General features: G+C 40.6%; 1 long non-coding RNA gene and 1 other non-coding gene across 2 annotated transcripts; one reads left to right on the plus strand and one right to left on the minus strand.

The window, feature by feature from the left end:
* The first annotated feature begins 10,187 nt into the window (after positions 1-10,187).
* trnas-aga (transfer RNA serine (anticodon AGA)) lies at positions 10,188-10,269 on the plus strand. Its single transcript has one exon. It is a non-coding gene; the product is annotated as a tRNA-Ser (tRNA).
* Positions 10,270-13,639: 3,370 nt separating this feature from the next.
* Positions 13,640-15,661, minus strand: LOC146510945 (uncharacterized). Its single transcript, XR_014876232.1, has 3 exons — positions 14,856-15,661; positions 14,538-14,718; positions 13,640-14,161 (listed from the first exon to the last, which is right to left on the minus strand). It is a non-coding gene; the product is annotated as an uncharacterized LOC146510945 (long non-coding RNA).
* Between the last annotated feature and the right edge of the window lie 9,112 nt (positions 15,662-24,773).

Below are 24,773 nucleotides of genomic sequence, written 5' to 3' on the forward strand. Positions count from 1 at the left end.
TGTGGCACTGAAACATAAAAGTGCATCAAACTGACCCAATACTATAACATAAATGCTTTATTTCCCAACATGTTTTCATAACTGTTTAACATATATATTGAAAGGAATGGTTCAGTTGATCGGGTATTAATCTGACTGAGAGAGCATTCGCTACTTTGGCGTAAGCAAGAGGCCCTTACACCAAAGTAACTTTTACTAAATATTTTTAACATCTATCGTTTTGATTTTCTGGGCCTTTAACTTTTAGTCTTTAAATGACTTTCCTGTGGAGAATTTTAATAGGAGCTCACAAACTTTCTTATATAGTATCTGTGCTTTTAATGTGAAGCTGGAGATATCAGCGGCTATGTTAGCATAGCCTTGTGGAAAAAGGAGATAGCAACCAGCAGGCTGAAGAAAGAGTCACGCGTCTTTGACAGATTAAGGCAAAGTGTTTAACTTTGGGCAGCATGGCAGAGTGGTGGTTAGCACTAATGCCTCATATCAAGGTCTTGAGTTTGAATCCAGCTGGGTGTGGTCTTTCTGTGGCTGTGAAGGCTCTCTCAAGGTCTAAATCTATGCATGAAAACTTTTCTTTTTCTCAATTAGTCCTGTGATTGACTGGTAAAGATGCAGTGTCCAGGCTGTGCCCTTCATCTCAGCCTATGATATACTGGGTAGGCTCCAGACCATGCATGACTCTGACTGGATATGCAGGAAAAAGTTGTTGGATAGCTAAACCTGCTTGATCTTTAGGCTAGGTAGCCTAGTCTTTAATCAATCAGTTTGTCACTGTTACAGGTTGATGGTGAAAAAGTAATGTATCAATCCTTGTTAGCTATTCCTGTAGCACATTTCTCCTTATTAAATTAGGCTCAGAAATTATGAAAGCATGTGACGCAACCAAGAGGCCAGTCAGCCAAGAGGATAAAGTACTATAGGCTAACTAGCTGCTAGCTGCATAAGTATGTGCAGTAAGTGCTAAAAATGTTTTGTTTTCTCAGAAATACATGAAAAGACCACACTTCCATGCATGCGCTGTGGAAATGAGTTTACTCACATGACCACATTTTAATGGTTCTGTTTCCCAAACCTCTACAAACCCAACAGTAAAAACTGCTTCCACCTAATTACTACGTCCCCAGAAGGGATTTTGACCCAGTTCTCCAAGGTGTGAGTCGTGCATTTGCATGCTGCACCTCTTACTGACAACTGTTTTTTATTATGTAGCATCACCACCAGTGAATTCATGCATCCACCACAACAATGCTGTGAACTGACTGCCTTTTATTCTGTGGTGTACCAACATAATTGTAAAACAATACACGGCACCAGCACATAACGCGTTTGAAAGAGGTTGCGGTTATTTCACGTTAATCTGTGAGATCAAAAGTTTGAGTGGCATTAAAATAGTCCTATTTGAACTAATCGTGTGTGGAATATTTGACTCAAACAGGAAAGAATTTGATACGATAGCATTTGTTGGATTACATTTTGCACGCATTACGTGAAGACCTTAAACAGAACTGATACATAACTGTGTTTTTTCATGTGTGCATTAATAATAAACTGATTCAGCTGCGAATGCTGCTCTAGTACTGTGATTTTCACAATTATTTAGTTGGTTAATAACAGACCCTGTACTGTGTTAACATTGTTAGCCCTTTGATGTATTGCGTCAGAGTTAGCATGACGAATCCTGGTGCATATGTCATCCTTTAGTGTGGGTAGAAATGAAAAACAGGTGTAAAAACTGTGAGTCCTACGTGCTAGCGAATTAAGGAAACTGTATGTCATAGGGCTTTTCTTAAGGTTGTGTTTTTCTAAGATTACAACCCTGCGATGAGGCCAGGCCATGAGAATTTCACATCTGCAGCTGATTATTGTGAAGTAACAACAAACTATGTGAGATGGCTGGGATGTGGGCTGGAAGGAGCGGATAATATAATGTGCAGTCACTTTAAGTAAGGTCGTGGTTCATGGATAATCACAGACTTTTGAGAGGTGATTGCGGCAGAAGACCTTGTTTAACCAATACACGGTTAAAACTACTATATTAGGCCTATTCTCAAATAGAGCACAATGGATTTCATAAGCACAGAAGTTATGAGAAAGTGTGTTTGTTTTTGCCTTTAAACTAAATTTTTGGAGACTAACGAGTGGCAGCTGGATACACTCTCAGCCTGATCTATGCAAATGGGCGGATGGCATTAATTAGCTGTCCCGTTGCTACATTGTACACAACCTTTTCAGCCTTTGTAACTCTCCATGCCACAGTCAATCAGTATCTGTGTATTCCAAACCACGCCTGGTATTCTTCTCTTGCCAGAGTCACATGGAAAAATGAACAATATTTGAGAAAGCGTGTGCCTCTGGGGCTCAAAGGGAGAATAATGACAAACATATAAATAATGCAACAGCTCAGCGGGCTGTGCGGATTAAAGAGGGAACAGAAAACAGTTTTCTTGTTGCTTACAAGTGAGACTTGTGTTGATGGAAATCTTTGCACGCAAGAGACAGAGGACAACAGAAAACATGACGGAATGGAGAGGATAACAAGATGAGAACAGGAAAACAGGGGAGGAAACACAAGTGAAAGACAGCTGCATGAGCCGATTATCAAAACAACGTGTTTGCATGTGTGTAATCCAGTATTTCTATGGTTGTGAAGACCAAGCCTGTGAAATGAGAGGCTTTGTTTTCTCTTTTGCGGGCCTAAAGGTAAGGCAGGTGTTAAGTCCGGCGATGCAATGGTGAAAGGTTATTATGCAGATGGTAGAGTTGCTGTACTTCCATCTTGGCATCAATACAGAAAATGACCAGAAATGAAGAAGAAACATCAAATGTTCCTAGTAAATAAACTGTAACATCAGTCTTGCAGAATTCACAGCAAACTCCAAGACAAGATAACATACAGTATCGCAACATGGAGCTAATAACATGAGTGCAGTTCCTCAAATGACCACTTGAGGCAGGCTTTTTTGTTTGCTTTGTTGAAACCTATTTTATTATACTTCATTTTTTCATTCATGTGGATACTGTACATGTTTAGCATTCATTTCATTGTTTAGTATAATTAATTTAAATGTTTAGTAATAAATAATAAATGAAAAAGGTTTTTGATCACAAGTTTGTTTTATTTTCATAAATAAATATTCAGAAACACATTTTACTGAATGGTTTTGAAGTATCACTGTAACGCACATAAACTCATACAAATGAGAAAAGTATCCAAGGCCAGCATGTTCATGTCAGTGTGAAAACTTATTGTCATTTTATTATTGTCATAAAGCGCTTTGAGGCATCTGTTGCTGTGATTTGGCGCTATATAAAAAAAATTGAATTGAACTGAATTTTAGCATTATTGGTACTTTGATCTCCAATCTAGACCGTGAAGGAAAGTTCAGAGGTCAAGTGTGATATGATATTTAAATACTTATAGTACTTTAAATATGTTGACAATACACACCACACTTTTAGAGTTTCAGAGTTCCCAAGTTATCATGCTTTTCTTTTCAGTTTTTGAGGACCTTGGTGTATATGAGGCAAAATTGTTAACATGACCCCGACTCTACACCCCCACAAAATTTTATCAGAATTTATTCATAACTTTATTGTGTTTACAGACAGAAAGAATAACACGCCTGCACACAAATGCTAGCAAAAACATAACCTCCTTGGCGGAGGTAATAGACATTCAGCAACCTGGCACAAAAATGCTTTTGGTTTCATGACTGATTTCCTTCTTCATGATTACTTCACTGAAAATCCCAAAATGCTTTATGCTCAAATATGGCACAAGTATAAAGCATTGTACCCAAAATAAACAGTTACAAATCTGGCATAACTGATTAAAATGTACAAGTGCTGCATTATTCCTGAATGAGACAAACTAACAGACCAAATGTTTGGGAACATGCTACTAAAGGCGGAAGGTAATGTAGACAGTTTAGCCTGTATCTAACTGAGAATTAAGAAGTACCATGTCTGTACTTGTGACACCTTGTGGAGAAACATAAATCTCAGTTGCCTCCTTACAGTGAAATATCATCTGCTGCTTCCCAAGCCCCGATTGGCTCTTGTGTTTTTTCATATAAATGAAAGAGTCATAGACATAGTGTATAGTTGCACTAATCTATTTGCCTGGAGCTATTTTGTGCATTTGTTTGTGTCTTATTTTGCCTGTTTGTGTGACCTAGTTTACATCTCCCCGGCTTCTATGCGCATGAGTGTTTGTCTCAACAGAAACCCAACCTCTGTGGCACCACAGCCACTCGGTCGCTGTCAGATTCTGTCAGCGACACAGCCGTAGCCCGGCCTCTCGGTCACTGACTCTGTCTGTTGGGTTGCCAGATCCAGGGTGGTCTCTACAACCGCAGTCATCCAACTCATCCGCCCCTGTTGTCAGCGGGATTATGTTGATTTACTAGTACTACCTCACTCCTTCCCACCTCTCAGTACATCCATCCTCTCCTCTTCTCAGCCCCACTGCTGCCATACATTTATAACAAAGCTTCTCTGGTCATGACACACAGCAGTGTCCACACTGTAAGAATAATAAATCTAAATGTGGCTAAGCACTTTAGAAACATTTTCATAAACTTGTAGTACACTTTGAGTGGTGCAACTGATCACAACCTATTTATAGTCAATGTAAATATACCAAAGTACTTATTTTGCATGTGTATCACAGCTATCAGACAGCCAAGTGTTCTTTGGAAGTGTTTTTTTTTTTTTTTCAAACCAAATGTGAATCATGAATTGACGCACACTGGGACATGCAAATAAAGGCAAATAAACATCTGCACAAGTGAAAATGTTTTTAACTTAAGTGTAAAATCTGCCCGATGCTGGAAGCTGCTGAAGCTGTAATTCATTCAGAGTTATTGTCTCCAATTTATTTGAAAGGAGACCAGATTGTAAGAGTTGTTGGTAGCTTTATGTGTTTCTACTCTGAGTAGAAAAGCACTTTACTTAGCTTACCTCATTTTGCAATGTCTTTTCTATGTAAGTGGTTTCTATCTAACATTTACACACAGGTGGATGCATCAGAGAGCAACTTATGTTTGCAGACTGGAGCAGCCAGGCCTCAAACCAACATGCTTCTGATTAGCAGACAACATACTCTACCTTCTGAGCTACAGCCACTCTTGAACTCTGAAAATCTTATTGTAACTTGAATCCAGGTATTGCTTTTACGCATTGTCCTAGTTCAGTGGTCAGCAACCTGCCATGGGTTAGAACTAGGGTAATACATGCTATATGTCCCCTGTCACCTGCGTGTGCTGCTCTTTTTCTCCCGTTGTTTGGTAGGAGGAACTAAAGTGGCTCTTTTGATGTTGAAGGATGCAGACGCCTGTTGTTGCTGGACTGAATATTTATCTCCATCAACTGTAACACAAGGCAGGCTTTGCTTGGCATTTGGTTTTCAAGAAGTTAATCTTTATCTTCTGTACAATTGGAATTTCTAATGCCGACATGCTGTCGTGTGTCACAGTCGTCCTTGTTCAACAAATGGAAAACTTTTCCCTGATGTGAAAAAATGATGCGTAAAGCTACCCAGCGCGTTTACACGAGAAGCCGAGTCATTAGATTGGAGTGCCGCAATCTGGTGAGTTATGGCACAGATGTCAAAACAGATACATGTAGATACACAGAGATACAGCCAGAACAGCAGTATTTGACACCCTGGGAATGTGAGCTGGCTGGAATGGGAACACAAATTATTTTAAGTAAATGAAAGGTTTGGCTTTGGGGGAAAGATTACAAACTTGTGGTTTCTCTGTTCCCTGGGCAAAGAGGATACTGGGGGAGGTCGCAGTTGTCATGGCAACTTAATTAAACTAACTTTGTGGTCAGCACAGACAACATTTCAGTCCTCTGCAGGCCGGTTAGAAAGCTTTCAGATAAATTCTTTGCCTGCTCTGATCTTCATGTCCCCATAAAAGTTATTTTCTTAAGTCAACATTTTCAGTTTCATACGCACGACCCTCGTAGATTCAGAGGAACAGGACTTCTGGAGTGCAGCAGGCAGACTCAGGACATGCGATGAACCTGCTGATGACTGTAATGGGCCAGTTATGTGGAAAAGAAGACCAGGTTTAATCACCACATGGCAACAACTTGAAGGATTTGCTTGTGGTGAGTCGAGCTCAGTTTCCAGTGCGTTCAGCCCACACGAACACATGATACACATCAACAGTAGCTTACTGTGCACACTGGACATACTGTACGTGCAAAAATGTGGACGCTGTCAAGATGAATTCATTTGAATGAATTCAGTAGCCACGCAGCAGGCTGCCTGGATGCATTCTTTAACCTTTTACCTCAAAGCTTATTCATTAACAATAACTAGGAGTTGTCATGGTCCTGTGTCTTGGACTCAGGGTTTTGAGTTTTGTATTCTCAGTTTAGTCGTTTGGATTTTTAGCCTTTAGCTTTGGATCCTTTTCTTCTCTTGGTTCTGTTCACATTTGGAGTACTGGTTTGTATTTATTTCTCTTCCCCAGTGGTCTCTAGTATTTGCATCCTGTTTGTTGCTTCCTTTTTATTTTTATACTCTGGTAGCAACAAAAAGCCTGGAGCCATAATCAGCCCTGCAAAGACTCCAGTCCAGCCCACTGGATGGCTTTGGAAAATGTAAGGGAGACATAAATTGTGGACTTTTAGCTGTAGTTTCATGTTTTCCAGCTTTTCCTATAGATACAGCGCCCCCTTGTGGCCATCCACAACAATCAAAAAGTAATCTAATGATAGATTTCTGTCATTTTGCACATTTACATACAATTTAAGCCCAGTCAGCTGTGCTGACAGCTTTCTTTCATTTACTACACTACCATTTCTTTATCATGCAGAAAAACTGAGACATACTATTGGTGTTGCACTTCTTTGTCTTATATTAAAATTTTGCAGAGATTAAATGTGTATTTAAACTTTACCCTGACAGAAATTGGAGTCTGGCCCACATAAGATCAAAGCGGGCTGCATGTGGCCCATGATGTAAAATTAGTTTTACATCCCTGCTCTATTATCTTTTGTGCAAATTCCACTTTCCTCTTCGTCGCTGTGGCAGTCCAGCGCCGAAGCCTCGTCTGAGCAGCAGTAACTCAGTACCAAACCTTGCAGCTGCCTGGCCTGACAGAAATGATGCTGCCTGGAAACAGGGCCAGCCCCAGAGGTCTTTGCCCTCCAGAGAGATCTGTTTGCTCTGCTCAGCCTGTGGGTTGCTGCCTGAAGGGTTTTTCAACCTAGCTCATCCTCTGGGTCAAGCTTCTGAACTGGTCTTCAGTGCTCCCTGGCTCAGGCTGACCCACAGAAATGCTCCTGTGCATTGCCCCATGACCAGGTCGACTCACTGAATACTCATCAGCGTTGTCTGGACTTGTTTGCTTTATACACCTGTGGCCACAGAAGTGACTGGAACACCTGAATTCAAAGATTCGGATGGATGAGTCAGTACTTTTGGCAATATATGGTATGTGACACTGTGGATTTTGCAACTTTTATTCATTCATTTTAAACCTAATTACATGTTAGTTTTCATTTACTTTGTTTTTGTCTGTGAGTCCTGTGTTTGGGTCCTTTTTGCCACCTCTGTGACAGGAATAGACAAATCTTCCTCACTTCAAAGGTTACACTGAATCGCTGCACCATCATGATATATATATATATATCTGTATAAAGACAAAAGTAAAACTCAGCCCAGTTAAACTTAGGCTGGTATCTTTTCAACATAATACATGGGCCTCTACATGTATATATAACAGGTTTATCTGTTGTTTTGACAGGATAAACCTTCAGCGCTCCGTCTCCTCAAAGCAGCTCTGGTGCCACTCAGGTCTCTAACCTTCCTCCATAATTGATGGTTAGGCCTTGTAATGTTTATGGCCAACTGTTATCCAGGCTGAATAATTAAAAGCAGTTTTCCTTTCCACTGCCATACGGTATATACTTTGGTAATTTACATAATTGGTCAGATGCAAAAGGAGGCTTCCTACTAAATAATGGCCTGTTATGCAGGACTTATGAATGCAGCAGCTGGTGATGGTACAAAGCACAAAGTCTCTCAGCTGGCCAAGCATTCATGATGCTCATCTGGGCGTACCTTCCCCAAAGTGAAGTCATGTTTTTCACTGTGTGCTCCCAAAACTCTCAAATAATTTTGCAATGTCATTTCAAGTGAGGCTGTTCTGGAAGATTTCATTCCAGAAAATCCACACAGAGCCTTTCTTCAGTTTCTTCGCTTGATCTGTGCCAGATGTTCCCCTCACTCTTGATTTTCTACTCTTTCAGTCCGGCAAATAAAAAAATACCGCTTGCCACAGCGACAGTCTTAGTGTTGCAATGCTTACTTTTTTTTTCTCTGATTTTTGGTCACAATGGAGGATGTTAGTTAGAGCAGTGGATCTTTGAGCTTTCTTACTGAGACGCTGGAAACATTCAGTAAAATTCCTCTGCGGATAGACCGCAGCGGTTTAACAACAGCTGGATCTTTTTGGTCAAGTGACGCACACTGGAGCTGAAACGCTGTGCAGACAGACACATATTGTGTAAAAACCAAAGAGACACTTAGCTCATTAAAGCTGGATAAAAACTATCATCCTTTTGTCAACAAGAATACAGATTTCCTGTGGTAGCCTCCACATCACCGCTCCCCCCGGTAAAAGCAGAGCTTGCAGCCAGCTGTTTGCTGTCCACGTGGTTTGGAGGAAAATGGTGTATCCTCACATCTCGCCATGGCTAATTTTCACAACCCTCCCAGGCGCTGTATTTACATCTGGAATAACATCCCCACAAATGTCAGTGTAGTTAGAAGGGTGGAGGCTATCATTCTACACCTATTGGAGACTGAATGAAGCTTGATTGCACTATTAGAGGGTAAGATCATTTCCACCTCAGTGTTTCGAGTTCTTAAAAGTGGATCATAAATTAAAATTATTGGGCAGAATTCTTGCTAAATTGTGGTAATTACTGAACCATGTGACACAGCAATCCGAGGTCAGCTTTACCTGCAGGCTCACACATCTCTGTTCTGAAACCTTTTACTGAGATTTAAGTTGGGGATGCATTTTTGCAATCTATCCCCAACTTAAACAGCCCACATATGCCCTCTCATCTCGTAATCCTATGACATTTACTCAACACCGATATCCAGGACTAGGACTCAAATCTGACACTGCCAATCTCAGCTTTGAGCAGCCAGCCAGCATTATTAATCACTTTACCATCTACTCTACATATCTCAACGTCTTACTCTTATCTAATGTGGAATTCAGTTGCGAGTGAGGGCACGAGGACAGAACAAACGACACCCTGTGGAAGACAGCCAGAAATGAATAAAAAGTAATGATTAAATGCAGAGTGTTGTATAAACACATAAGAACAGAATGAAAACCAGAATCCTGTCTGTGTACACATGCAAGGAACTGGGATTGTTCTCAGTGTACTTATTAAAACAGGCAACATAGACAAAAGCAACACGTAAGAAGAAGCGCAAACTGTGTAAAATAATCAGCATTATACAATGACAGTTTAGATACCAAAATCAAGGTTGTGAAGCCTTTGAACTTCTATATGTGACACTGGACTATACAAATTCTGCAAGTTCTTCCTGAAGAACTTGAAACATCAGTTTAAAGAAGTAACAGGTAAGTGATCTCAGAGTTAACTGACACACTTTTGGACAGTGACTGTAGACTTGATGTGGGTTTCTTGTTTAGACTCCTAGTATTTATAAGAGAGATGTTCACACTATAAAGCCCGGTTTACATTTCTGGAAGACGTGTAAATACTTGATCTGACGTTCTGTGTGTACTTCAAAGGAACCTTTTAAGAAATGTGATTTACTGCCATCTTGTGGTATTGGAAGTCAAAGGAATCTGCGCTTTCTTTATTTCGTATTTATCTACATACATAGTCGACAATGTTGTCAAATAAATCGAAACATCGACATTAAAAATACTTTAAACAAAATGTTAAAACCCCGCATCCATCAGGTTTTACCTTTGGAGCAAAAAGAAAATAAATATAGACTTTTGTTAGTAACTCTGGAGTTAATCTTCCATTCATTATATGTTTGTTTATGATGTTCATCTAAAAAAGTATTATATATATTATATATTATATTATATTATATATTATATATATATATATATATATATTATGCTCGGCTGAGGTAAGAAGCGATGCCCGACGGTGACGTAGTGTGAGTTGTCGTGGCCGAGTGGTTAAGGCGATGGACTAGAAATCCATTGGGGTCTCCCCGCGCAGGTTCGAATCCTGCCGACAACGCGACTCTGTTTTTGTCCGATCTTTATCGAGACTGAATCTACATAAACTACGTTATGGTGGCGGCCATGTCTGTTGCAAAGAACCTACATTCAGAACCTTCCCTGTGTTACTGTGCTAAATATCTTGAATGGTGCTGCTCAGTATAATGGTTACATCAGGTACGTTGCTGAATGCCAGCCACAAGATTAGGTAGAGCTGCAAATCATTCCATCTGGATTCATTTTGTGTAGATTCCCACATACCTAAAAACATTTATTGTCCACAGCCCTGAGGAGAAGGAGTCTTTAGTGAAATTATTTTTCTTTGAAGGAGAACATCAGAAAACAGCAAGGGCATTACGGCAGCACCGCTGAAACATTAAATGAACACCAGTGACTAACCAATGTATGTATATATATTGAAATATAAACATACTCATTCGTAAATTTGGGCTACATGTTTGCGTGTGTCATCTGTTTAGAAGGTCTAGGATAGCTTTCTTCTGTATAGCCTTAATGGCACATCCTGTTCTTTAAATCATATTTCAGGTTGTTGTGTCAGTACATAGTAGGTGTAAAGTATTTATTTACTATTTGAAATCATGACACTAAAATTCCTATTTACAAAGGAGCAGAATTCTGAAATGTTAAATTATTCAGCAAAGCATGACCCATGTGTCCCTGAGATCTGCTGAATACAGTCGAGGCTATCCTTTCTCAAAGGGATCTGCTGATAAAGTGCTCAAGTTTTCTCATGACAGCAGTGTGCTGGTGATGGATTCAGAGTTTCTTCCTGTTATGAGAGCTAACACAATGCATTTCTTATGCCTCAAATGAGAAATGTAATCATTTCACTTGCTGTTTTCCTCTCATCTTTTATTGTATTGCATTAGATACTCTCCTTATGTTCATGGGTCAAAGGAACCCAACATATAAGCTGCCACATCATTTCTGCAGTTTAAGATGCACAACAAATAAGAGAGATGGGATCACTGACCTATGTGGATCAGACTTGTTTGTCCAGCACATCCCACAGATGCTCAATTGGATTTAAACTGTGGAGAATTTGGAGGCTAAGTCAACACCTCAAACTCATTGTGGTGCTCCTCAAACCACGGCCATCAGGGAATACTGTGTCCATGGCAAGGTGTACGTGCTCTGCAACAATGGTTTGGTTGGTGTCAAAGTAAAATCCATATGGTTGACAGGACCCAAGGCTGGCCTCCTGATGGCTGGCTTTAGTGCATCTTGGTGCCAGGGGTTTGCCCAGGTAAGCATTGCGACCATCCAGGTTGATGTAAAAAAGAAAGTGATTCTTTAGACCAGGCCACCTGGTCCATCATTTCTCTGTGGTCCAGTTCTCATATTCACGTGCCCATTTTTGGCGCTACTGTTGGTGGACATGAGTCACCATGGGAACCCTGACTACTGTGCAGCTATGCAGCCCCATACTAACAAACTGTGATGCACTGTGTATTCTGACCCCTTTCTATCAGAATTGCCATGACACTTTTCTGCAATTTGACCTTTAGCAGCTTGTTTGTTGGATCACAGCACAGAGGCCAGCCTTGGGTCCCCATGAGCATCAGTAAGTTTTGTCCACCCATGACCCTGTTGCTGATTCACCACTGTTTCTTCCTTGGACCACTTTTCATAGATTGTGACCACTGCAGACTGGGAACACCCCACAGGAGCTGGAGTTTTACAGATGCTCTAACCCAGTTATCTAACCTTTTAAATTTGCTCAAATCCTCATGCTTGCCCATTTTTCCTCCTTCTAACACATCAACTCTGAGGACAAAACGTTCACTTCTCCCACATATATCCCACCCACTGGTAGGGGTGGGGGAAAAAATCGATACTGTGTAGTATCGTGATATTTTGTTTGCTAATAATGTATCGATACAGGGACAGCAGAAATTGATATTTTGTTACAAAAAAGGTTTTTGTGCTCTGACTTCAGAGCATGTTGATCCTTTTTCTGAGCAAGAATCCTGACATTCCTTCACTGTCCAAATGTGTTTAACTTTTTTTCCGGCAGCAATAAACATGACGGTTTACTTATTTTAATTTAAGACATGTTTTATTTTAATTAAGTTTAAAACTTTTTTATGTAATGTAAAATTATATTTTGTTTTAATTTACTTTCAAATTCTTCAGTTGCTGAAGGGGCTGCATAGTTTTCACAAATTGGATAGTTTAGAATAGCTATAATTGTACCAGATGGTTGCATTCAGTTAAGTTGGACTAGACTGTAATACAAACCGTTCAGTTTGTCAACAATAAAACTGAAATGAGAGAAAAACTGAGTGTGAGACTTTGATATTAGATAAAATGAATATTGATAAAGTTTACCTTTATGTACAGAATCTGAATATTGCAAAATATTTTAAAAAATTGCAATAATATCATATCGTGCGTTAAGTATTGTGATAATATCGTATCGTGGGATGTATGGTGATTCTCACCTCTACCCACTAGCAGGTAGCAGGTGATGCAGATTCTGATTCAGAGTCTGCAGCATCATCAGTATTATTCACTTTTCGATTTGTGGCTTGCTAACACCAAAAGATGAAGCCCACCTGTAAAGTCACAGCAGCGCAAACTGTGTATGCCATCGTCACTGGAACTTACATGTGTTCATTTGGTGAGGCAGACAACACAAATCTCCAATGTGCAAACTCCAAAACACATGCAAACTCCAAAACACATGCAAATTCCAAAACACAACGGAAGTGCTCCAGGACGCTAGGGGCAGTGTTGAGCTTTTGTTACCTAGTAACTACACAAGCCAGGATGTACCAATGACCGGATTTGGGATCTGCAGCCTTAAAGGCCGCATTTTAAGGCCGATTACGTCACAGCGACACCACGAAGGCTGGTCCGAAGAAAACTCTGTTTAAAGTTAAAAAATAAAAATTAAATTCTGTTTAAAGTAAGTATTAGCTCTCACGTGGCTCATTTATCAATAACAAAGAACCTTAAACGTTTTTTTTTAGGTTAATAGCGATAATATATCCATAAGCACTCCAAGGTGAAGAAATAGCGACATGCTGTGAATGCTGCTTGGTTTTCGCTAATAAAGTCTCGTACAAACGTCAGCTAACGACAGGAGCGAGAACAACCTGGAAAGCCAAGATAAAATAAATACAACTTTGATATGAACTAAAGTCCCCAGATAGCAAGGAAACATTGAAACAACGTGGAGTCAATATCAGGCGACGTCATTGAATCAACGTTGAAGTGTGACGTTGACCTAACGTCACTCTTGCACCCTTTTTTAACGTTGAAACAACGTCAGGTTTTGATGTTGAATCAATGTTGAAACCTGACATTGAATCTGACATTGAAACAATGTCAGATTCTGATATTGAAACACTGTTGAGCTATGGTGTTGATTTTCCACCTCTTTCGCACAGTTGCTTTTTATTAAAACAACAGTTAAATCATGACTGGAAATCTACCTTTCTTTATAGGTATTTTAACCAATACTAAACTACTGCATGTTTCCATCAATACTTAAACCACCTAAACACATAATTGTGCTTATTCCTCAAATTGGACACCCTTTATAAAAAAAAAACAACAACAAATGTCTCACAATGTATCATGTCAATATTAATATCCTAAAATAAGAAAGCATTGCATGTGATGTAACAGAGAAAAAAAATAAACAAAAAAAGGTCAATAGGCATGTTTCGTTTGCTAAATACTTTATTAAAAGACAGTTTCCTATTTACATTTATATGTTTCACAGAAGTTTGTAATTTTTTACTCTGGGATGGGGATGCATGATGTGCGTCCTGCACCACCCATACCCATACGATCTGGGGCGTATCGGAGCCATTTCTGCACTGCTTGTGCAAAGACAAACTCGGACATAGAGTTTGCCCCTAACTGCTGCGTCAGGCCATCTAGGAAAAGAATACACACACACACACAAACAAAAAAAGTGAATTAGAGCACATGAATAAGCTCTTGTTAACTGTCTTCAGCAGGGAGAAAGTATGTAAACTCCTAGGCTGATAAACATGAAAGTCACCAGGCGTAAATCTGCAAACTGCCGCATTTGATTCCCAAAGAGCTATGAGCGGAAAAAGTGATAAGTCTTAGCATGGTGTGCCGTGTATCCTTTAAAACAAAATAAACATGGGGTCCTCGGGCTGTACAACTACAACCCGAGGACTAAACAAGCCAAAGACCAAAGACTCCATCTCCAGATTAACCGGACATGAAAGTCTTGTTATTAAGAAAGACAAAGTAATATAGCAAAAAAACTGTAAAACTTACCACCATATATGCATTTGCAGAGCGCTGTATCTTTAAATGCCATTTTTTGCTTTGTCTGGTCCTCGGTTTTTTTCCCTACCCAGTTGAGTACCGAGGCCAGCTTGTTTGTAATGGCATAAGCCATTACACGGCGGACTCGCACCTCCAGTGTGGTCCCTCCAATCAAGGCAAAGCGTCTCACCTATAGACACATTTTAAGAGATGGAATTAGCGTGTCTCATGTCTTAAATGTGTATGCAAGTGCTTGTGTGTTTAATCAACAGGCCGTTGTTGTGTATTTAAATCACATCTGACAGCTATTACACTTTATATACTTACCATTGCCTTATTTGCCTCTTATGATTGAAGAGCTGCCTCTGCATTGTTTAGCTCCTCAATGTTGTGCAAGGGCAAATCCAGAGGCAGTACCCCAGCATCTACCGATTCATTGCAGCAGGGATGGCGGATGGCTCTGACCTCCTCACGGAGTTCGTTAACAGCTGTCGTCAGGTCTGACAGCATAGCTAATATCTTTTGTGAGGTCGCATCTGTTTAAAAAAACAATTCCAGAAAGATTAATGGCTTAAGCAGTGAGAGGCGAAAAACTAATAAATAAATAATAAAACGCAGTTTACGTGTGGACAAAAGGTGCAAACGCAAGTTAGGTGAGCGTGCAACGTAAAGTTAGGTGAGCGTGCAACGTAAAGTTTGAATTGAGTGCGAATCGAAGCGGGTGCTCTCCAGTCATTAAAAGTAACAAAGTCATTGAACACATTTATACAGTTAGCTTTACGTTTATCAATCATATATCACAGATTTATAATTTTTTGTAGTACTATGCTAAAAAGCAACTACAGAGCGAAAGTCTGGGTCAAGCGCCGAGGCGACGGCAAGAACAAAGGAACCCTCGAAGCGTTAAAGCTAGCTTTGTAAGGGAATATAACGGAAAAGTATGAAACGAAAATGTTTTCTTTGTTGATAGACTTTGTTCGCAGTGCAATTTATTTGTTGCCGGATTGTAAGATGAAAGTAGACACAATTTCGGGCTCCCACATTTTGTCCGAAACTTTACATTAACAAGTTTGTTTGTTTTTTACTGTTATTCAAATGCAACCGTGGAAATAACGAATAGAACAAAAGTCGTTCATTCTTACCTTATATTAATCGTGGTGCAGGCCAGTGCAGTGCAAGAACTGATGCCTTCTCCGGTCAATTCCGCTGAGAGTAAATCTAATGTCCTGCTCTACTGTACAAGACAATGGTTACCTGAAGGGATGTACCACTGTGAGAGGGGGGGCTATGGAATAGTCCAAGTGGTAGCAGCTGTAATTTCCTGCTCAACCATAAATCAATGGTTTTTCAACGTGATTGTTGTCACCTTGTCAACTATAAATAGATCAACAATCAACGATGACAGAACAACAGTGAATCAATGTTATTTCAATGTCAGTGTCAGGTTTCATCAGTATTTCAATGTTGTTTCAACATTGGTTTTGTGTTGACATTTCAAGCCTGACGATTCTGATGGTTCAGATGGAAAATCAACATCTGTTCAATGTCTCCTTGCTATCTGGGTCTGTTTGTTACGGAGCCCCTCTGATGACATGGTCCAAAAAATAAATACATTGTGGCCACAAAATACTACTTCGTGCCCTCGAAATAGCATAACGTGCCCACGAAATACTATTTTGAGGCCACGAAATAGGTATAACGTGCGCACGAAATGCTAATTTGTGGGCACGAAACACTTGACCAATAACCGTGATCCTTCCCAGGCCCTTGCAGTTGACTGACAATAAAATCTATCCCAGCGTCCGGGTCGTACTTACGTCTGCAAAGCAACTGGGCTCTCAATATCCTGTTTAAAAATTTCTCCGTAATAATGGTTCCTTGCAGTGCCAGGCTTTTCAAAATGCATTTGTAGCTCATTCCCAGCCTAAAATTGTCAGGGATCTGAGTCTGAGTGACCTAGAGTCCCTGAACAGTTGTGGATTTATTATATTATGTGTGTGTGTTCTGCACTGCTGCTGTTCCTGCGTTCCATGTTTGTGTATTGGCAAGTGTGTGTGTGTGTGGATGGGTGGGTGCGGTCGTGACAGGCACCTTCAGGCCTGGTGGGTGTGGCCCTGCCAGCTGACCGGTCACACCCAAGGATCCTCACACACACCTGGCGCCGATCAAGCCTCGTCGGGGGAGCTACAAAGCAGTGTGGCTGAGAGCTCCTCGACGCTGGATCGTTGAGTGACTACCCGTCAGTGTTCCCAGCAAAAGCGAGTCTGTCGCTTTGTAGTTGTGTGTTAACAGCTTCCTCTGTGGATTTTCCAGCAGGAGTGCGGGAACGGGAGAGCAGCGAGCACAACTTTCACGGGAGCGGAGACACGGCACGGGAGTTGGAAACGCAGGGGGATTTATTATTGTGTATTGTTTACTTCACTGTAAATAAACGCACTGCATTAATCGCCCAGAGTTCCGCATTTTGAGTCCTCCTTCCACACACCCACGGTCTGCCACGCAGACCATGACAAAAATAAAACTCAATCATACTGTCTCTGGCCATGGTTTAGCCTATAGGTTTAGCCTACTCTTATGCTTTTGTCTCTACGCAGCTGTCCAGGAATTGTATCAATATGATGTGCGCACGTTATCTATTTCGTTGCCACGTTATACCCAATTCGTGCCCACAAATTAGCATTTCGTGCGCACGTTATACCTATTTCGTGGGCACAAATAAGTATTTCGTGGGCACGTTATACCCATTTCGTGCCCACGAAGTAGTATTTTGTGGCCACAATTTATTTATTTTTTGGACCATGTCATCAGAGGGGCTCCGTAGTTTGTTGTTATTTCGTTATTGTATTTTGTGGCGGGGAAAGAGCTCAGGTCTTTTAACTAAGATGTACTAGCAAAAGGGAACGTGAGACGAGCTGATTGGCGGAGTCGTTAAACTGCCAAACACTGGCAGACAGAGAAGAGCATTCGGTGAAAATATCTGAGTTGGGGATGCAATATCTGGAACATTGAAAGTAGAATATCTAAACAAATCTAAACTCAAACACCGGTTGTACTTACTTATCTGTCGTGTTTTGTCACCACCGGTTTGGACACATTACTCTAATCTGATATTCTATTCTCAGCAAATGAAATGAAACACAATTTTTATTTTTTTAGTGTGGCGCTGTTTCTTAAGTTAATATGTCTAGTTGTAATTGGGGGTTTTAAATGAAACATCAAACACAAATTCACATGAAAATATATGGTAGTATTTCCTAAATGTATATTAAACTGCAAAGCATTGGAAAGAGATCAACAAATGTCGTGTAGCTGTGATCATTTTTGGCTGGATACACTAGGTGGAAGCAGCGATTTCTAATCCAAGGTACCTCAACCAAAGAAGAAGCACAGAGGCGAGCGATCCTTTCTAACTAACGGTGAGCAAAGTCCTGAAAAATCAAGCCACGTTTAAATTTTTTTAGAAATCAGAGAACTTATATTTCAAGATATTCTGAAACACACCCGGATTTTTTAAATAAAATAGGCTGGCGGAAACCGCCGGTGGTTTGAATGGTTTTGAGTCTAGCTATTTGGCTAACGTAGCTAGCATAGTAACCATAGTAACTATGATACCGGTTGCCGAATACTGTAGTTAAAGCTACAGTAAGGTTGTCGATTCGTGCTAACTCTTATTTGTGGTTTTTATGGTCTTGGCAGATGAAGAACAGCAGTTTAAAAAAAAGAGTCTCCGACAATTACATTTTATAGAGCAGAACTGAATATAGTCCGCCCCAATCAGTAAAGCTAACTGTGCTAGGCTTTTGAGCAAGTGCACCTCGTGGACGTTTTCGTCCTCCAGAAATTAACAATTTTTCCTATAATCGGATATCCCTAAATCCTATATCCATCATGAGTGCTTAAAAATAAACAATAAATTGATCTCCCCAAAGGGATTAATAAAGTTCTATTATATACTCTATGCAGTAGCGGTTTTAGATACGGGCGACACGGGCGGCATCGCGGCTCGTTCTCATGCTGCCCCGACATCATGCCAGCGCATATTGGGAATGGCATTGGTTTTCTATCGCCCATTTGCTGGGAGTAAGGGCGCCCTCCGTTTGCGAGGTGCGCCTGCTGCTTGCGGCACAGGGAGGAAAGGGCGGGGCGGCGGGGGATGCTCTGGCTGGCTGGAGCAGCAAAAATTACCAACTCGCAAAATAAAACAAATTACAAACAAACCAACAAACACGAAAACACCAGACATTATGATACAGACTTATAATTTGCACCGATTTTTTTCAAAATTCTATACGCGAAAAGTGAGCGCGAGAGCCCTCGGTGCGCCTGCTCGCTGCTGAAGTCAAAGTAAACTTTATTGTCATCTCCGCTACATACAGTCCAGTATATAGAGAGACGAGACGACGAGGCTCCAGTTACAACAGTGCAAGTAAACAAACAATATATATAAGAAGAGTAAGAAAATAAATATACACTTTAGGACCAGGGGTAAAGGGATCAATAACAATTTAAAATGTATATTTTATATTTTGTTGATCTAAAGTCTCACACACAACCCGTTTTTAAACTTCTTTTCTCATTTTTTAAATGAGAAAAGAAGAGGAGGAGTGTAGCGACTTCCACAGTCGATAGAGGCCGGGGACTGAGCCTGTCTATTTGCCTCTCAACTTTACGCAATAATGCGAGAGGTGGAATTGCTTGCTTGTTTATTAAAGTGCTTGAAAAGTTTACAGAGCAATGTGATCGGCTCGCGATTCAAACTCTTAAAACATCACAGGCTCTAATGCAACAAGGGGAAACTCGTTGTGCTGCGGTCAACAAAAACTACGGCTACCCAGCCCTCCTCTCTGTCAAAATCAAACCAGTGAAAGACAGACTGACAACGCCCTCTTAATGTCACCGCTAGCACCCACGTGACTCCCGTTACACATCACCATAGCAACCAAACAAATGAAAACCGAGTGATCATTAAAATTCAATACATTTAATTATGACTCCTACAAGGAGAAACGAGCAAAAGATACAGGTAAGCAGATGTGTCATTGGATAATGGCAGGTCATGTATCCTAAAACATTAAGAATCAGGATACTTTCTTAATCCCTAAGGAAATTATTTGGGTCACAGTTCCTCCAAGAAGAAATGGTAAAAATAGTAACAGTAACAGACTAAACTCCAAACAATATATACAATAATATAATATTAATTAGTCAGTGTCAATTGTTGATTTGTCCTGTTCTCATTGTATGACGAATTATGATGTCTGTTTAGTAGCCGTTTGCATACAATGTTTGCATACAATGCATACTCTGTCTCTCTCTTCGTGTGTGAGGAGGGGGGGGGGGGGGGGGGGGGGCGCCAGAGGGGGTGTTCGCCCAGGGCGCCAAACAGGCTAGGACCGCTACTGACTCTATGTCAGAGACCTGTTTTAATTCAGATAAGTCCCTCTGAGAGTAAAGGCAATCTCCAGCAGGCCTGAGCTAAGGAAACAAAGTACACTAATGTAGTTATAACGTAATGAGTTGTTATAGATATATACGTAATTATACATTGTATTGAGCAGGCTACTGCCCACGCTAAACTGTGACTATCACCAGGCAATCTGGGGGTGTTTCCTAAATCACTAGCAGGCGCGAAACTTCTGACAGAGTGAACAGGATGTATGCAGGTAAACTCCAGATTGACACAAGCTGATCGGTGGAGTCATGGGGAAAATATTGGCTTGTGATCTACGTTACAGAAAGACAAGGTACAACACCAGATGGAAGGCATTTTATTTACACACTAAACTAATCTGATATCCCATTTTCAGCAAATGAAATGAAACACAAAATGTATTTTTATTTCATTTTATATTTTTTATTTTGTTATTTATTTATTTATTTTGGTGTGGCACTGTTTCTTAACTTAAAATGTCCTGTTGTAATTGGACATTTTAAGTTAAGAAACGGTGCCAAACCACCCCCCCCCTCCCCCCCTCCACTTCCCTCATGGTGTATTATTGCAAGGTCAAGACCATGCAATAATACACAGAAACTCCAACCCCCTACGAGCAAGCACTTTGGCGACAGTGGGAAGCAAAAACCCCCTTTTACAAGGGGGAAACCTCCAGCAGAACCAGGCTCAGGAATGGGGTGGCCATCTGCCTTGGCCAGTTGGGGATGAGGGAAGGAAGGCAGGAGAAAAAGAGTGGTTATTATAACCACTCTTTTTTTTTTCTTTCTTTTTTTTTTACCAATTTCAATTGGTCCATCTCATCTAAACTTAGTTTTAAAACCAGAGTGGTAAACCACTCTGGTTTTAAAACTAAGTTTAGATGAGATGGACCAATTTAAATTGGTATTTTAAGCTATTTTAAAACAAGCACGTGTGCTTGTTTTAAAATAGCTTAAAATACCAATTTAAATTGGTATTTTAAGCTATTTTAAAACAAGCACGTGTGCTTGTTTTAAAATAGCACACATTTTTCTCATTTGCACTCATTTGCACTCATTTAGTGTGCAAATGAGAAAATCCTAGAGATGACACTTCGTCTCTTCAGCTTGGCATGTTTTTTGAAAGTGTTGACAATTATTTCGTCAACCGTTGGGTTGCTTAACTTCATGAACTGTCCTGGAGAATGCCACCTTTCACGGAGATCATTGTATACTGTCAAGCTGAGTTCTTCAATGTTCTCTAGGGAGATTTTATATTTTTTGGACAAAATTTTGTTCCAGATCTTTTGGCTAAGCCTCTGTACAATGAAGTCAGTTGTTCCTGAATGCCATGTCGTCGTCTTATTTAGTTCGGCCATACTGTGTATTACCAGATCTCTAGTGAATTTTACCACAAGTTCCCAGTACTCGTCCTGGTTTTTAGATACACTGAGTACTCTTTTTGGTAACCCCAGCAGGTGTTTGGTGAAGATTGGAACAGTAATGTTATCAAGCTGCTCCCTCAGACTAAAAATCAAATATTTTTCCTTGCATTTGTGTGTTTTGCAAAGATCCTTTAAAATGGCCTTATGGATATTTTTTAGGCTTTTTGGAGATAGATCCAAATGTTTGTCATTAATTTCTGGCCACATTTTCTCAAGCAGGCGATCACCAATGCAGTCAGGAGTGAGGCGCTCTGTGAAGAGCTTGTGTTTAGAGGCGACGTTGTCTATGGCCTCTGAAACCACCATCTGAATAACTTTGTTGACACACAACTTTTCCTCGCTCAGAGAATCAGATAGTGGACTGATCTGACAAGAAGTTAAAGACTCACTGTCACTGAGGAATCCCTGAAATCTGGGGGTTGCCTCATCTTTCAGTCCTCGACTTTCTGTTTCATCTCTGTAGCTTGAGTTGTCTACAGATATGCAGCCTACAACGGGTTGAGCCTCCAATCCCTGGTCTTCTACAGAGCTTTCACCTAGAGAATCAGACAGCGGACTGATACTAGAAAAAGTTAAAGACTCAGTGTCACTGTCCAGCTCAGGTACTACTAGCTTCACATGCTTTTCCAGGGGACAAGATTTTGTTTTGTCAAAGTCTTTTGTATCAGCTGTGAAGTTTTTCTTCATACAGCTCTTTTTTGGCTTTGCTGTGTCTGTTGTTTCGAGTTGTGTGTTTGAATTACCCACAGATATGCAGTCTAGGGCTGCTTCAGCCTCCAATCCTGGAGTTTCTAAGTTTTCATTATCACTGTGGTCATCTACAGAGCTTTCATTCAGGATGCTGTCCTTTGCTCCTGTATCCTCTGTTTTCTCGGGGCAGTCTGCGCCCATGGACTGAAGACAGACCTCAGAGGTCTGCATGGAGGTTGGATCTCCATTCTCTGTGGGTTCCCTAGTTGATCTCACTAACATTTTACAAAACTTAAGCATGTCTGTTAACAAAGTGGAAAGCAGATGAAAGTCACAGTACTCTGGTTTGAACGGTACCAGAGATTGCCACTGTGGTACAATTGTACCAAAAAAGTGGTTGATGAGTAACTCCCAAGTTTCCACTGAGGTGTAAGTGAGTGGAGTATTCATGTTAAAGTCTGTACTATTTAAACTCTGAATTGGAGAAGTGGGATTCATTTGATGTGTAGTTGGAGTTGTGCTAGACATGTGTGCTCTTTGTAAACTAAATGCGCTTAAATTACACTCGCTGCTCTGATGCATAAATGCTTTGTGAACTGAGCTTTACTGGAATTGTGGAGGGATATTTAATGCCTCGCATGTCAGAAGCCACGCCCACCCCGAAGAACGCTTTGATAGATCAAAGCAGACAGCTAGTGTGACGTCACACGCTAGGGCTTTGGAGCGTGATGTCACGGGGGTGGGCGTGGAAAGGATTTTGGCCTGATCCGCCATGTTCGGGGTCTAAGCGCAAGCGACGAAGGAGCGAAGGCACACACAACAACAGCCACGGTTTGTTCTTGCTGTGTGGTCCGCTGCAATGTTCGATCGCACGACCGGCAAGAGAATAAGCTAGAAAATGGTTTATCTTTTCATTCTTTCCCAACCTGGAAGCAACATGAGGCAGCTCGTGTATCGATGTTAGCAAACGAAGGCGTCTAGCCTGAATAGCAGCTGTGAGACGAGCTCCAGTTCTCTTCCATCTCCAAATATCTGTTGGTGCTCCAGACATTTTCATTCCGGTAAGTTCTAAATATGTTCATATCACTCTTTATAGCCTATTAGTTTTATTTTCGATGCACTCTGAGCTCATAGCAAATTAGAACAAACATCCTACTGAGTGATTTTGCAGAACTACCTTCTATTTATAGAGATGCTAATTATTTGGCATCATTGCAGCAAACCAGCCTATGAAATGGATGAAACATCATGACTGAGTTCCAGCGCTACACAAGGGACCTGCTTCAAACATACCACCATGCCAATCAGATTACTTCTTCCATGTGAGGGTGAAGAGGTGACCCTTCAGGATAAGATGGTGAAGGTTTGCTGCATTTGGTGAACAGTGTGATAATAAAACCAGGGAAAAATGAAACCTGCTCCTGTTAAACATTCCTAAGTCTTTTGCTGTATAAATAGTGGTATTTTTTTCAAAAGATACAGTAATTAAGGTAATATTAGTAGTGGGTGATATCATGTAAACACTGTCATGATTTTATGTAAACATTTTGTCACTTGTAAACTATAAATGATATGGATTCTACACTGTAACGGATGTGATGTTGTATAAAGTGGTTTTAATAATAAAAAAAAGGCAAACATTAGTTTGTTTCTTTATTCAATTTTTGAACAGTGGGACTCAGTCATTACATATAAAGTAAATGCAAATTATTTACACAGCAGTGCACTACAGGCATAAATCTAGACCCCTAGATAAAACATTATGGCATTATAGCAGTGACAACTCCTCCACAGTAGCAGGTGTGATTTTTCTTTTTTGAGGACGGCTCCTTTTGCCTTTCAATATAGATGGTCTGTTTATGTTTTGATCAAGAGCCTTTTTTGGGCAGCTGAAGAGGAGAAGTCTATCTTATGGCCAACCTCTGGCTGTATCTTGGTCACATTACCCAGCAAAACCCAGCATGCAGGTTCATCTGTAACAGTCCTTGTGCCACGGATCCGCACTGTTGCTTCTACATTAAACAGAAGAGCAGTGACATGGCTGCAGGTCTCCACGACTCCGGCCTTACAGGTGCAGTGGGCGGCTTCAACCTTCCCTGTGATGCTCACAGTGACCCATGGCTGCAATGCTGGTTCATTCAGTCTTTGAGAGTGCAGGACCTGAAACACACAAAGTTCATTTAAAGACAAGAACTATGAGCCAAGGCAGACTACTTTATCATAAAAGGCTGCTCGAAATGCGGCCTTCAAATGCGTCCTTAATTTCCCTGAATTTTAAGGATGGGTCGGTGTAGCCTTCATGGCCCAACATATCCCAGATTTCATAGCGCGGCTGTGGTGTGGATAATTTTGCCGAAAAAAACGGCGGAAGCGGAGCCGCCGAAGAGTAAACTTTCAGAAGTAAGTACTGAATATTATGTCACTTATTTATGCGCAAATGTTTTTTATAATGAAGAACATTAAAACATTTCTGTTGGCCACATGTCGGGAAAGTTATGTGACATTAGCGATGTTTGTACTAACTTGGTTTTAAAGCCTTTACTCCAAAATATACGCTGTTCAATAGTTGACTTTAATCTTACAGAGAATGTGATGATTTTATGGATAATTAAAGTCAGTCATATATCCACAAACACAACAGGCTGAAAGTCAGTGATGCTGCTCGGTTTGCAGTCCTGAATATCACGGCACAAGCAGGATT

Source organism: Neolamprologus multifasciatus, chromosome 9 (genome assembly GCF_963576455.1).
Source record: "Neolamprologus multifasciatus chromosome 9, fNeoMul1.2, whole genome shotgun sequence".
Classification (NCBI taxonomy): domain Eukaryota; kingdom Metazoa; phylum Chordata; class Actinopteri; order Cichliformes; family Cichlidae; genus Neolamprologus; species Neolamprologus multifasciatus.